This window comes from Galeopterus variegatus, unplaced genomic scaffold, assembly GCF_000696425.1.
Source record: "Galeopterus variegatus unplaced genomic scaffold, G_variegatus-3.0.2 Scaffold1669, whole genome shotgun sequence".
Classification (NCBI taxonomy): Eukaryota; Metazoa; Chordata; class Mammalia; order Dermoptera; family Cynocephalidae; genus Galeopterus; species Galeopterus variegatus.
In genome coordinates this window covers 239591-252140 of record NW_007727780.1, presented here as the reverse complement: position 1 = coordinate 252140, position 12550 = coordinate 239591, and the positions used below count along the sequence as shown (strand labels likewise).

Genomic DNA, 12550 nt, shown 5'->3' with positions numbered 1-12550 from the left:
TGGCCTTGGTGTTATCAGCACTGCACTCTCCCGAGTGAGCCATGGGCCAGCCCAAAAAACTTTTATACTGTTTAGATAAAGAATGATAAGTTTGTGAAGAAATGACAGAACAAAGGATCTGGGCTAGGGGCAGTAAATTCTAGGGAAGTCACTAGGAGATGTATGTGGGAGGAAGTTGTAAAGCTTATGGAAGATAAAGGTTTCGTCAGTAAGCTTCTATGTACAGGTCCATTGCAGGAACCATTACCAGTCTCTGGTGATAAGGGTTATTCTCTTGCCTTGGTGTGGGTAAGGCATCTTTCTCAAATTTTTATGGCTTGCTACATGTAGAAAGGATACATCAGTAGCACTCTCTGCAAGCATAGTTTCTCAAGTACTTTCAGTTTGAAATAATCAATATACCAAATTGGCATATTTTGGGGTGGATTGTCCTTAATTCTTTCACAGGAAGTCCACAGTGGGCGAACCCACAGACCTTCATCTCATTTTACATAGGCTTTCAATATCACCTCTATTTGCATTTCAGGATCAGATGAAGAGGCTGGCAGTTGTATATACTTCTGTGAAGTGGGAAAACAGATGTTTTCAATATGTCCTGTTCTTGGTGGATAAAAATGGGCTGATTTATATAATAGCTTGCCTCCCTATACAATATTGCACAGAGCAGCTATTGGAAAACCTAGGATTCTTCAGGGTCTAGTCTGAACTTGAAAGGGACCTTAGCCAGAGAATGGCCATCTTTGGGGTAACTAAAACCAAGCAGAAAATTTCAGTTAGCCATTAACTTGGGAACTAATAATTATCAATTCCTTGAGGTTAACAGAGGAACTGAGAAACTGATCATATGTCTGAAATTGCCCATAGATGAAATCATGACCCAAAAGGATCCTTCTCAAAAGTTTCTTTCTGTCTCTCTCTCATTACATCCTCTTATGTTGGTTTACTTTAGATGTTGTGCACCTCCAATTAGGGGTTGAAACAAAGTTTTCTTATTTTCCTTACCTCCCTAATCAACAGCTGTAGGAAAAGAGAAGGAAAATGGTCAGGGCCCCTCAGATGTTCAGAATCTTGCCAAGCATTTGATGTAAATATGCACATGCACCTAGGTGTTCCTTGGTTATTGTCTAATTGCGCATGTGCACCCAGCTGTCCTGGGTTATCAGACTTGAGTATGAAGGACAAATGGCTCTGCTCCCTGTGCCCCCACTGCCTCCAGGATGTCCCGGGCGCAGGGGTTCCCCACGGTGCGGCTGCCACTGCCACCAAATCTGCTTTAAGCCGCCACTGCTGAGGAAACTGAGGACTGAGCTTGTGTCATCTGTCAATGGCTCCCAGGATCTTTCCTGATTATCAAGTGTGGACCTTCATGTGAGCGGTCTGTGACCCAGTCTGTACAATGGGTCTGTGGGCCTTAACTCCTAGCCCGGACAATACAAATGGAATATTTAGTGTAACTAAAATAACGAAACACTTTGGCTTTAGTTATGAATTGCCAAGCCAGCCAATTAGCCCTAGCAATACAACTGCAAACAGAAAATCCAAGAGAAGACAAGGCACCCTAGTTGATTAGTAACATACCTTCTCACTTAAAGGAAAATTGAATCCACGTTAGAGGTATGTCAGGTATTTTTATGTTCCAGTGATGCTTGACTAAGGTTATTGTCTTTCAGCTCTCCCTAGGAGATAAGAACTTCAACCCCTGAAATGACATCAAGGGTTTGAAGCTCACCAGTCCACCAACTGGAGACTCCATGACGCCAAAGCACCCAGTTCATCATGGGACCCTGACATCTGACTCAGACCCTCTGCTAATCCTGTGACTAGCCTCCCCGTTTTCCTGCAGGAGAAAACCCTTACCTCACCTTCCCACTTCTCCTTTAAACCCCCAGAACAGGCATCAGAAGGTGGGATGATTTTAGCCTGGTTATCCTCCTGTAAAGCTACACGACTATGCCAGTTGTCGGGTTGAGGCAATAGCTATGCTAATTGTATGGCTAGGCATTTCATAACTAAAGCCAAAACGTTTATTTTAGTTATGTCAGGGCTAGGGCTCAGATCCTTCAAACCCACTCTACAGACTGGGTCACCAGACCCCTCACATGCAGGTCCACACTAGGTAATTGGGAAAGATCCTGGGAGCCATTGGCAGACACGAGCTCAGTTCTCAACAGCAGCAACAGCTTACAGCAGAAGCAGCAGCAGCGGTGGCCTCTCAGGGCATCCTGGGGGCATTAGCAGCAACAGCCTCCAGTATCAATAGTGGTCTCCCCAGGAACATCCTGGGGTCAGGGGCTGCCATGGATTAGAGCCACTCATCCTTTATACTTAAGTCCATAACCCAGGACACCTGGGTGCACATGCATATTTACTTCAGCTTGGCAAGATTCTGAACATCTGAGGGGCCCTGACCATTTTCCTATATTTTCCCAGCACCTCCAGATGTTGGTTGTGTAAATATTCCAATTCTTGTGCCAACTTTTGGACTTTTGAGTCATTTGTTCAGTGTGAGAGGGCAAGCCGAGTCTGGCAGTGGTAACAAACTGGCTTTTTCAGAAACTTGCTTCTACCAGTAAACAAGTCCTCAACAAGCAGGGGGATTTTCAAAATATTTAACACCTAGGGGCCACTGGTTACTTACCAAAGGATTTCAGGTTTTTTGTTTTTTTTTTTGCAGCTAGCCAGTACTGGGATCTGAGATTTCAATGTCTTAATGTGACATGTAACATGGCCCTGGAGTACTCCTTTGCTGAATCTCTCATACTTTCCTTCTTTTTCTCTCTCTATCACACTCACACACACACATCCTGTAACTTTCAGGTTTATTTGCATTTAAGAGTTTGGGGGGGCCATTAAGCCCAGGTGTTTGTGGTTAAGCAACTGTGTTTTTCTTATCTAATTGAAACTTCACCCCACAACCCTTGGGGAATTTTAAAAAAACACTCTAAGACAGGCCCTCCTGCTCTTAATGCTCTTATAGCCTTCTCAATATTTAATATTTCATTAACTAAACAAAGTGTATAGAGTACCCATTAGATTAGCCTGGGAATGTGTGCTACTCATACATTAGATACAATGCTTTGGTCTTTTTGAGGAGATGCTATTTGAGCTGCCAAGGATCGAGCTATGGGAAAAAGAGTCCAGACCAGGATAGAGGACACTAAGTGCAAAGGCATGCATGGGTTGGGGTAAGGATATGGGTGCAGAGAAAAAAAGTTGAAGTGTCTGGAGCTTTTTGAGTCAGGGAGCTTCTTGAGTCAGGCAAAGTCAGCAGGAGCTGAGGTTTCAGATGTTAAGTAGACCTGATTATAGTGCAAGATTGGATTTTATACCCCGCACACTGGGAAGCTATTCCAAGGTTTTAAGTAAGGAGAGTAATAAGATCTAATTTTTACTTCAAACAGGTTATTGTGGCTGCAGTGTAGAAAATGGATTGGTGTTGGGTAGAAGAGGAAACTGAGATGAAAAGGGGAAGCAGGGAGGACAGTTAGGAAGGAGGCAGTTGCAAGAGTTAAGCAAAAATGGCTTGGACTAGAGTAGGGGTCAACAAACTTCCTGTAAAGGCTCAGAGAATATTTCAGGCTCTGGGGCAATTTATCATCTCATTCACATATTCTTAGTCTTTTTCTACTTTTCCTTTTTGTCTTTTTTTTTTTCTTTTCTTTTTCTACTTTAAAAAAAAGACAACACTTTACAAATGCAAGAGCAATTCTTACCTAGATTGCAGGCACAGTCTTTTGATATCTGGACTAAAATGATAGCAGTGGAGAGGAGATGTGGTCTGATTTGCAAATTGCTTTGAAGACTGAGCCATATTATTCCATTTTACCAAGGAATAAGCTGAAACGCAGAAAAATTAGTACTATGCAGCCAGTAAATTAGAGGTAAGACGAAAAATTCGGAAAAGATTTGAATCCAGGACTATGTGACTAACGGGATTCCTGGAAATACAGAAATATTTAGGACACACAGGGATGAAGCTTTAATGGTGGAATTCTAGTATTTCCAAAGCCAAGGGCAAACCCTGAGATGGGGACTGAATTTGCCAAGTGCTCCTAAAATTCTGTAGTAGGCGTTGTACACAAATCTTTTTCACATTTCTGAGACTATCGTTAGGATATTTAGAACAGAATTATAAATATTTTTAAGATTCCTAACTCAGGTTGTCAAATTAGTTTCCAAAAGCTGGAGGACAACTTGTTTTGAAGTTGTATTCTGAACTTCATATAAATGGAATCATACACTGTCCTCTTCGTGCTTGAGTTAACAATATATTCATCCAGGTTCTTGCGTTTATCAGAAGTGTATTTCCTATTCCTGCGTACAAGTCCATTGTGTGACTGACTGTACCACAACTTACCCATTCAACTACTGATGGACATTTGGGTTACCAGTTTTTGGCTATTATGAATAAAAATGCTACGAACGTTCTTGTATATGCCTTTGGTGGACGTAGGCACTCGTTTCTCTTGCAATGAATTGCCGGGTCGCAGGGTAGGCGTACGTTTAACTTTAGTGTAAACTGTGAGACGGTTTTCCAAAGTGGCTGTACCACAAAGCTGTTTTTGTAACTTAACTCTCTTGAATTTAACTGAGGAAAGAAGGTAAATCTAGAGGCACAACTGGCATCGGTTAACAGTGTAAACTGTGAGACGGTTTTCCAAAGTGGCTGTACCACAAAGCTGTTTTTGTAACTTAAGTCTCTTGAATTTAACTGAGGAAAGAAGGTAAATCTAGAGGCACAACTGGCATCGGTTAAAGCGTAAACCCTAATTAGGTGCCCGACTCCGCTAGGTGTTTTCCTTAAATTCACAGATGAACAGACTTAATTAAAAAAGTCAAATGCCTTGCCCACAATTTGACTCTTCGTGGGCTTGGCTAAATAGCCTATTCTACCAGCCGCACCGCTCTCGAACAAATAAATCCGGATTTGGTAAAATGGGTGTTTTTGAGAGCATCCAGGTCAGCGCACAATGTGAAGAAAGTCAGTCCCGTGAAAGCCCTCACCTCATTCCTTCCCCGGGAGGCAGCGCACACCTCCTCCCAACGAAACAAAGGACGAACACAGCCAAGCCGCGTGGGGATCCGGACAGGCCCAGCCCCTCATCTAAGCACATGCGCAGATCGAGCTCTACGGAGGCCCGCGGCCCAGGCGCGCATGGCGTAGCACCGAACGCCGGTGCGTGATGACGCAAGGGCGTGCGCTTGTAAGCTCATAAGGGAAGATGGCGGCTGCTCCTTTGGAGGAGAGAGATTGAGCGGGGCGTAGGAATACGAACAGGAGAGACATTTCCGACAGTGAAGACTAACGCTTTGTCCACAATTAGGAGGTCTGCTCAACGCTAGACGGTGAGTGCGGTGGTGGCACGGCACCGCTCGCTTGCATCAGGCGGCGGCACTCTCCGCCATTTTCAGGCTCGGCCGTTGCGTGCTTTGGGGGCCTGGAGGGGCGCCTGGGGACGGGTTGGAGGGGCCGGGAGGATCAACTTCAGGAGGGCTCGTCGGGGCAGGCTGGAGCCTTAGGGGAGGGGACTGTAGTTTGAGGCTGACCAGGAAAAGAGAGCACGGTAGGACTCAGGCCCTGACTGGGAACCGGTGGCGACGAGAAGACGTAGGTAAGGCTGGCCACGGGTAAGACGAGAAGTTTGAAGGAGGGTCGCGCTTAAATGAAATTTGGGGCGGGAGTGGAAGGAGGGGAGCCGAGAGTTGAACGGAGTGTGGCTGTGAGTGGTTAGTTGAAGGGTCACAGGAAATTAACGTGAACCTGTAAAACAGTTGAAGGTTTAGCCTTGATTTTATCGTGGAATGAGATAGATATTTGTAAGAGGGATAAGGCCACAGCTTGATAGGCAAAGTCCTGCTCCATTGGAGTAGTTATATTCTTACTCGGTTTGCTTTAACTCATGCACACTACAAGTGTCCATTAACTCCCTATCTCCAATTTTAAGTTGCCTCTGGCAACTAGATATTTAGGATCTTAGAAAATATCCCCCCCCCCTTTTTTTAAAAGATGACCGGTAAGGGAATCTTAATCCGTGGCTTGGTGGTGTCAGCACCACGCTCAACCATCGAGCTAACCGGCTATCCCTATATAGGATCCGAACCCGTGGCTTTGGTGTTATCAGCACCACACTCTCCTGAGTGAGCCACGGGCCGGCCCTGAAAGTATTCCCTTTTTTAACAGAAAGAAAATAAATGTTGGTACTTGATTGTGACCCTTGTGATTAGTGGCCCTTCCGGAGTAAGGAGGAGGCGGGTTGTTAGAGAATTCCGTAATTGGATCTGCTTAATTAAATCAAACTAAAAAAGTACGGGTTACTGTAGAAAGCCTGTCAAGAATGTTTTAAAGTAGTTTCTACACAGATAACAACTGTTCAGGAACATTGGAAGACGTTAGAGTATGAACAAAAAGCCTGTGCTGAAAGAACACATCTTGGGAGAACACAGCTGACTTTTATGTACACTCTGGAGAGCTAATGCAGGCAGTATTTTTTGCCTGTGAACGTGGTGCAGTGTTGTAGATCTGTTTAATTCAAACAAAAGTTTAGTGACTGTTAGTTAAAGAAGATGTACGGTACAGCAGGAATAAAAGGGGATAGAACAGGAACTGGGTCTGCTACCGCACCGTCCCTTTTCTTTTTCCAGACCGCCTTCTTTTTTCCGCACCTCCCCCCCCCCTTTTTTTAAAAGATGACCGGTAAGGGAATCTTAATCCGTGGCTTGGTGGTGTCAGCACCACGCTCAACCATCGAGCTAACCGGCTATCCCTATATAGGATCCGAACCCGTGGCTTTGGTGTTATCAGCACCACACTCTCCTGAGTGAGCCACGGGCCGGCCCTGAAAGTATTCCCTTTTTTAACAGAAAGAAAATAAATGTTGGTACTTGATTGTGACCCTTGTGATTAGTGGCCCTTCCGGAGTAAGGAGGAGGCGGGTTGTTAGAGAATTCCGTAATTGGATCTGCTTAATTAAATCAAACTAAAAAAGTACGGGTTACTGTAGAAAGCCTGTCAAGAATGTTTTAAAGTAGTTTCTACACAGATAACAACTGTTCAGGAACATTGGAAGACGTTAGAGTATGAACAAAAAGCCTGTGCTGAAAGAACACATCTTGGGAGAACACAGCTGACTTTTATGTACACTCTGGAGAGCTAATGCAGGCAGTATTTTTTGCCTGTGAACGTGGTGCAGTGTTGTAGATCTGTTTAATTCAAACAAAAGTTTAGTGACTGTTAGTTAAAGAAAACATGTTAATTGTTCCCCTGGTGGCATTTTTCCTTTCCTAATCTTATTTGCATTTGACATCCAACTTCTATTACTGCAATATACTTTTATACTTTTCAATTGGTCTTGTCCAGAAGAAGGTAAAAATACTGTATAGATGAGAGTTTGTGCTGAGACTTAAAGTTTTATATTTAGCCTGTTTTTTTTTTTTTTTTTTTGAAACTTAACGAAAATTTTTATAATATCTTTCCTGTAACTCGAGGGAAGAATTTTGATATATAGTTGGCTTTCATCACAATGGTTGAGGGGAAAAATAAGTCGTTATTTAGCTGGTGGCTTAACTTGCATTCTTTGGTCGGTGAAAAATACTAAAACAGACAGATTTTGCCATCATAGTTTTATTTGACCTAGTAAATATATTTAATTTTTACTTATAACCTTTAATTATATTTTTACTAACTACTCAAGGTGCTTATTCAGAGCTCTCTTTGCTAAGTAATAAGTCCACATACTTTTCGCATTGCTTTGGGGGAAAAATGTCACTTGAGTATTGCTGAAGTTGTTTTATATTTCAGAATAAGAATAGTAAGATTACTGTAAAGCTTTATAACTGTGACAAAGATATTAATCAAAGGAAGTTTTTCGCTTATGAATATGTTTATGTAATTTGGAATTTTACAAGTGTCTTTAGATAAAGTAGTAATTAGTTGGAGCCTGCAGATTAGAAATCTTTACTATGAAAGTTTGTTTATTAAATGTCATAAAATAAGTTTTTTAAGCATGAATTTCAGATTGTCCTGGTTTTCTACAGAACCTTATTCCAAGAATTTCATGTGTGTTGAAACTTGCTGGTAAGATGTTAATTGTGTTTTGTTAGAATGGTGAAAGTTTCTTTGCTGCTGTAATATGTTATGTGACAAGTAAGTTGCCTGACCGTAGTTTTAATACATAAAAGTGTTTGTCTTTTGTCTTTAGCAGTGATTTAAGTTCACAACTTTTCTACTTGAATACAGTTATTCGTTGGTGTATTAGTCCATTTTGTGTTGCTATAACAGAATACCTGAAACTGGGTGATTTATAAAGAAAAACATTTAGCTTATCGCTTACAGTTTCTGAGGCTGGGAAGTCCAAAGTCCAGCTGGTGGTGGCAGCAGTGACTCAGGGGTCTCACATTGCAAGATGGTGGAAGCAGAGAGAGCAGACAGACTCTCCTCTTCTTTTAAAGCCCTTAGAACCACGCCCCTGACCACCATTTTTAATTCATTCACTACAACCCAATCATTTCTTCAAGGCCCCACCTTACAATTACCATAATAGGATTTCCCACCCTCTTAACAGTCACAGTGTGGGTTGAGTTTCTAATACATAAAACTTGGGGGACACAATTCAAGCTTCAGGGAGTTTTGGGGGGACATAATTCAGTCCACTACAGTTAGTAACATTTCTCTCCCTATTGCAAATCTTTAGTCCTAGACACAGAAGCTCTTCAGTATTTTGGAAAATCTGACCCACATTACTCTCCTTTCTGGCCCTTAAACATTTTAGTAATTTTTTGGTAGAATGATTGACTTCATAAAGTGTTTTGTACTTTGTATTTATATATGAGCGCTTCTAAATCTCCAGAGCTAGGTAATATTGGAAAAGGTATGCGTGGGTTGCAGCAGCAGATGTAGCTACATTTGAATGCCTAGCTCACCACTAAGTAGCTTTTTTATATTTGGTCTGTTAAATTCTCTGAGCTTCAGTTTCCTTATATATAAAAATGTTAATTATAATACTTACCTCATCAATTGATTAGAGCATGGCCTTGTAACACCAAGGTCAAGGGTTCAGATCCTTGTACTGTCCAGCTGCCCCCCCCCCCAATACTTACCTCAAAGGTGAAAGTTCCTAATATACAGTTGGCATTCAGTAAATTTTGACATTTTTCTCTTTCTGTGACTGGAAATTAATTGTTGAGATCATTTTCTTTCTTTTTTTTTGTGACCAGCTGCACCTCAGCCAATGAGCAGACTGGTCATTTCTATATAGGATCCGAACCTGCGGCGGGAGCGCCGCTGTGCTCCCAGCGCCGCACTCTCCCGACTGCGCCATGGGGCCGGCCCTGCTGAGATCATTTTCAATTTTTATTTTTATTTTATTTTTTGTTTGTTTGTGACCGGTAAGGGAATCGTAACCCTTGGCTTGGTGTCCTCAGCACCGCGCTCAGCCAGTGAGCGCACCGGCCATCCCTATATAGGATCTGAACCCGCGGCAGGAGCGCCACTGCGCTCCCAGTGCCGCACTCTCCCGAGTGAGCCACGGGGTCGGCCCTCGTTTTCAATTTTTAAACATTAACACAGTTATCTTTGAAAACTTTATAGTCTCATACCTCTGGTAAATTAATTACTCCTTTCTCTGTGTTATAAAAGCATTTTGTGTATATCCCTAACTGATGTATTTTGACTCTCTTCTACTACTTTGTGAGTTCTTTGAGGACAAATACTGTAATGCCTTATATTTTTGTCTTTCCAAAACCTAGGCATTATAAAAATTGTGTAATGAATGAGTTTTCTACAAAGGACTCACTGGGATCCATATTCACACAGATCTGGTTTATTTCTGTTCTTTGGCCTTTGCTTATGACCTCTTTGCCTGGATTGTCTTCTTTGTGTATGACTATTCATGTTCTGGTTATTCCTCAAAGTCCAGCTAAGTCTCATCCCATTAATGAGTCTTTAGTGAATTTTCATTTATTTATAACTTGTCTCTCTAGTTAATTTAGGGTCTAACTTCCTTCTCTTACTTTGTACATAGTACCTGGCACTATACCTTACCATTTTGATCAGGTCCTTGATTGGGATGATAAATGCAGAACTGTGCTTTAGGCTGTGTTTGTGGCTATAGGCACCTCTTCTCTGCTCTATTTGCTGTCCTACTTTGTAGGATACTTTTAAGGAGCAATTTTCCTTTTTTGGTATGTGGCATGTTCTGGTAAGTTTTTTCCAACTTTGTATGTTATGAGAAGTTTCAAGCAAGCAGAAAAGCTGAAAGAATCTTACAATGAATCTTCTTTTTGGATTTAACTGTACTAACATTTAGCCATTTTTTTTTTCCTTTTTGTCTTTTTTCGTGACCGTTAACGGGATCGCAACCCTCGGTGTCGCACCCGTACCGTGACCGGCAAAGGGATCGCAACCCTCGGTGTCGCGCCTGCACCACGCTCAACCAGTGAGCGGACCGGTCTCTATATGGGATCTGAGCCCTCGGCGGGCGCGCTGCCGCGCTCCCAAGCGCCGCACTCTACCGAGTGCGCCACCGGGCCGGCCCGTCATTTAGCCATTTTGCTTTAAACTCTCTCTTACATCCCCCCCATTTGAAATTAAATTGCAGATATGCTGTTTTTTTCCCGTAATACCTCAGGAAGCATCTCTTGAAATATAGGTTGTGCATCCCTTATCTGAAGTGCTTTGGACCAGAAATGTTTCAGATTTGGGATTTTTTTTTGATTTTTGAATGTTTGCAGAATATGTACCACTTGAACATCCCTAGTCTGAAAATCCCAAATTGGAAATGCTGCAGTGAGCATTTCCTTGAGCGCTACATAGGTGCTCAAAAAGTTTTGGAGTTTGGAGCATTTTCGGTTTTCGGGTTAGGGATGCTCAATCTATAATGCCATTTTTTCCTACACTTTTATACATCATTATTTCAAACCAGGTTCCAGCTAAAACCATACAGAAATCATACTATTATCATACTAAGGCAATTAGCATTAAATCTGTAGCTTATGTTTTTTTTTTTTTTTTAAAAAGATGACCAGTAAGGGGATCTCAACCCTTGGCTTGGTGTTGTCAGCACCACGCTCAGCCAGTTAGCAAACCAGCCAACCCTATATAGGATCCGAACCCGCGGCCTTGGTGCTATCAGCACCGCACTCTACCGAGTGAGCCACGGGCCGGCCTTGTAGCTTATGCTTTTAAAGAATGTTTTACATTTTGGAATTTTCTGACTGTATGCTTGAAATGTTATTAACTTATTTCTCTGTGCCTTTTATTTTCTATAAACTGGAACTTAGATCTAGATAGGCCTGATTAAATTTGGATCAAATATTTTGGCAAAAATACTTCATAGGTGAAGATACATGATTTGTAGTGCATTACATCAGGGAGGACAGAATGTTTGGTTTTCCTTCTCCTAGTAATTGATCCTTTAATGTTAGAGACTGCCAAATGTTAGTTTGCCCTATTTACATTGCTAAGTTTTCTTGGTTAGTGTGGTGTCCACTGGATGTCTTCATTGGAAAGGTACATTTTCTCCTTTGCCATTATACTTGATCTGTGGGATGATAACTTTGCAATTGTGTGAGTACCTTGTTTCTCAAAAACTTTTTCACCTGATGATTGTTGGCTGAGTTGTTTGTTTCATTGGGGGTTTTCTAATTGTTATTTGTTTACATTTATTAGCTGGTTTTTTTTTTTTTTTTTTAACAGAAAAAGAGCTGCTTTTTTTTTTTTTTAACAGAAAAAGAGCTGCTTTTTTTTTTTTTAACCTTTCATGTTTTAAACTTTCAAACTTTGAAATAAATACAACTTACAGAAGAGTTGGAAGAAAGTACAAAGAACTCCTGTATACTTTTCATCATGATTCACCAGTTGTTAATATTTTGTCACATTTGGTTTTTCCCTCTTTTCTTCCCTTTCATCCAATCCCCCATATCCTTTTTTCTGAATCTTTGAGTCATTCAGACATCATGCACCTTTCTCCATGCGAACAGGTTCATACTCTTACATACCCACAATATTAACAAATTCTGGACACTTAACATTGATATGGTATCTAATATACAGTTCATATTCAGATTTCTCCAGTTGTCCCTATAACATCCTTTATAGAATTTTTCTCCCTGCAATTCAGTATATAATCTAGAATCAAATGTTGTATTTAATTGTCATATCTCTTTAGCATTTTTTTTTTTCCTTTTTGTCTTTTTTCGTGTCTGGCAACGGATCGCAACCCTCAGTGTCGCGCCCGTACCAGACCGGGACCGGCAACGGGATCGCAACCCTCGGTGTTGCTCCCACACCTCGCTCAGCCAGTGAGCGGCTGGTCTGTATGTGGGATCCGAACCCTCGGCGGGAGCGCCGCCGCACTCCCAAGCGGCACACTGTAGCAGTGCGCCACTGGGCCGGCCCGTCATTATTGCTTTTGATGCTTATGTTCTCTCAAATTTCAGCTCCTCTTCAAGCTGGATCTCATGTCCTTTTTTGACTAAAATCAGTCTTTGAGGACTTCCTTGCTTTTTGGTAAAAAAAATAACCCAGGTCCTTCTTGTATTTTCCTTTCTTGCT

The 12550-nt window shown here is 41.8% G+C and overlaps 1 protein-coding gene across 2 annotated transcripts in view; it reads left to right on the top strand.

Annotated features, from left to right (window-relative positions):
- The first annotated feature begins 5227 nt into the window (after positions 1–5227).
- Positions 5228–12550, top strand: part of WDR33 (WD repeat domain 33) — a 120590-nt gene continuing 113267 nt past the window's right edge. For both annotated transcript variants that reach the window (XM_008578350.1, XM_008578349.1), the window contains exon 1: positions 5228–5346. The gene's annotated coding sequence lies outside the window, so the exon portion shown is untranslated. The remainder of the gene's footprint in view (positions 5347–12550) is intronic.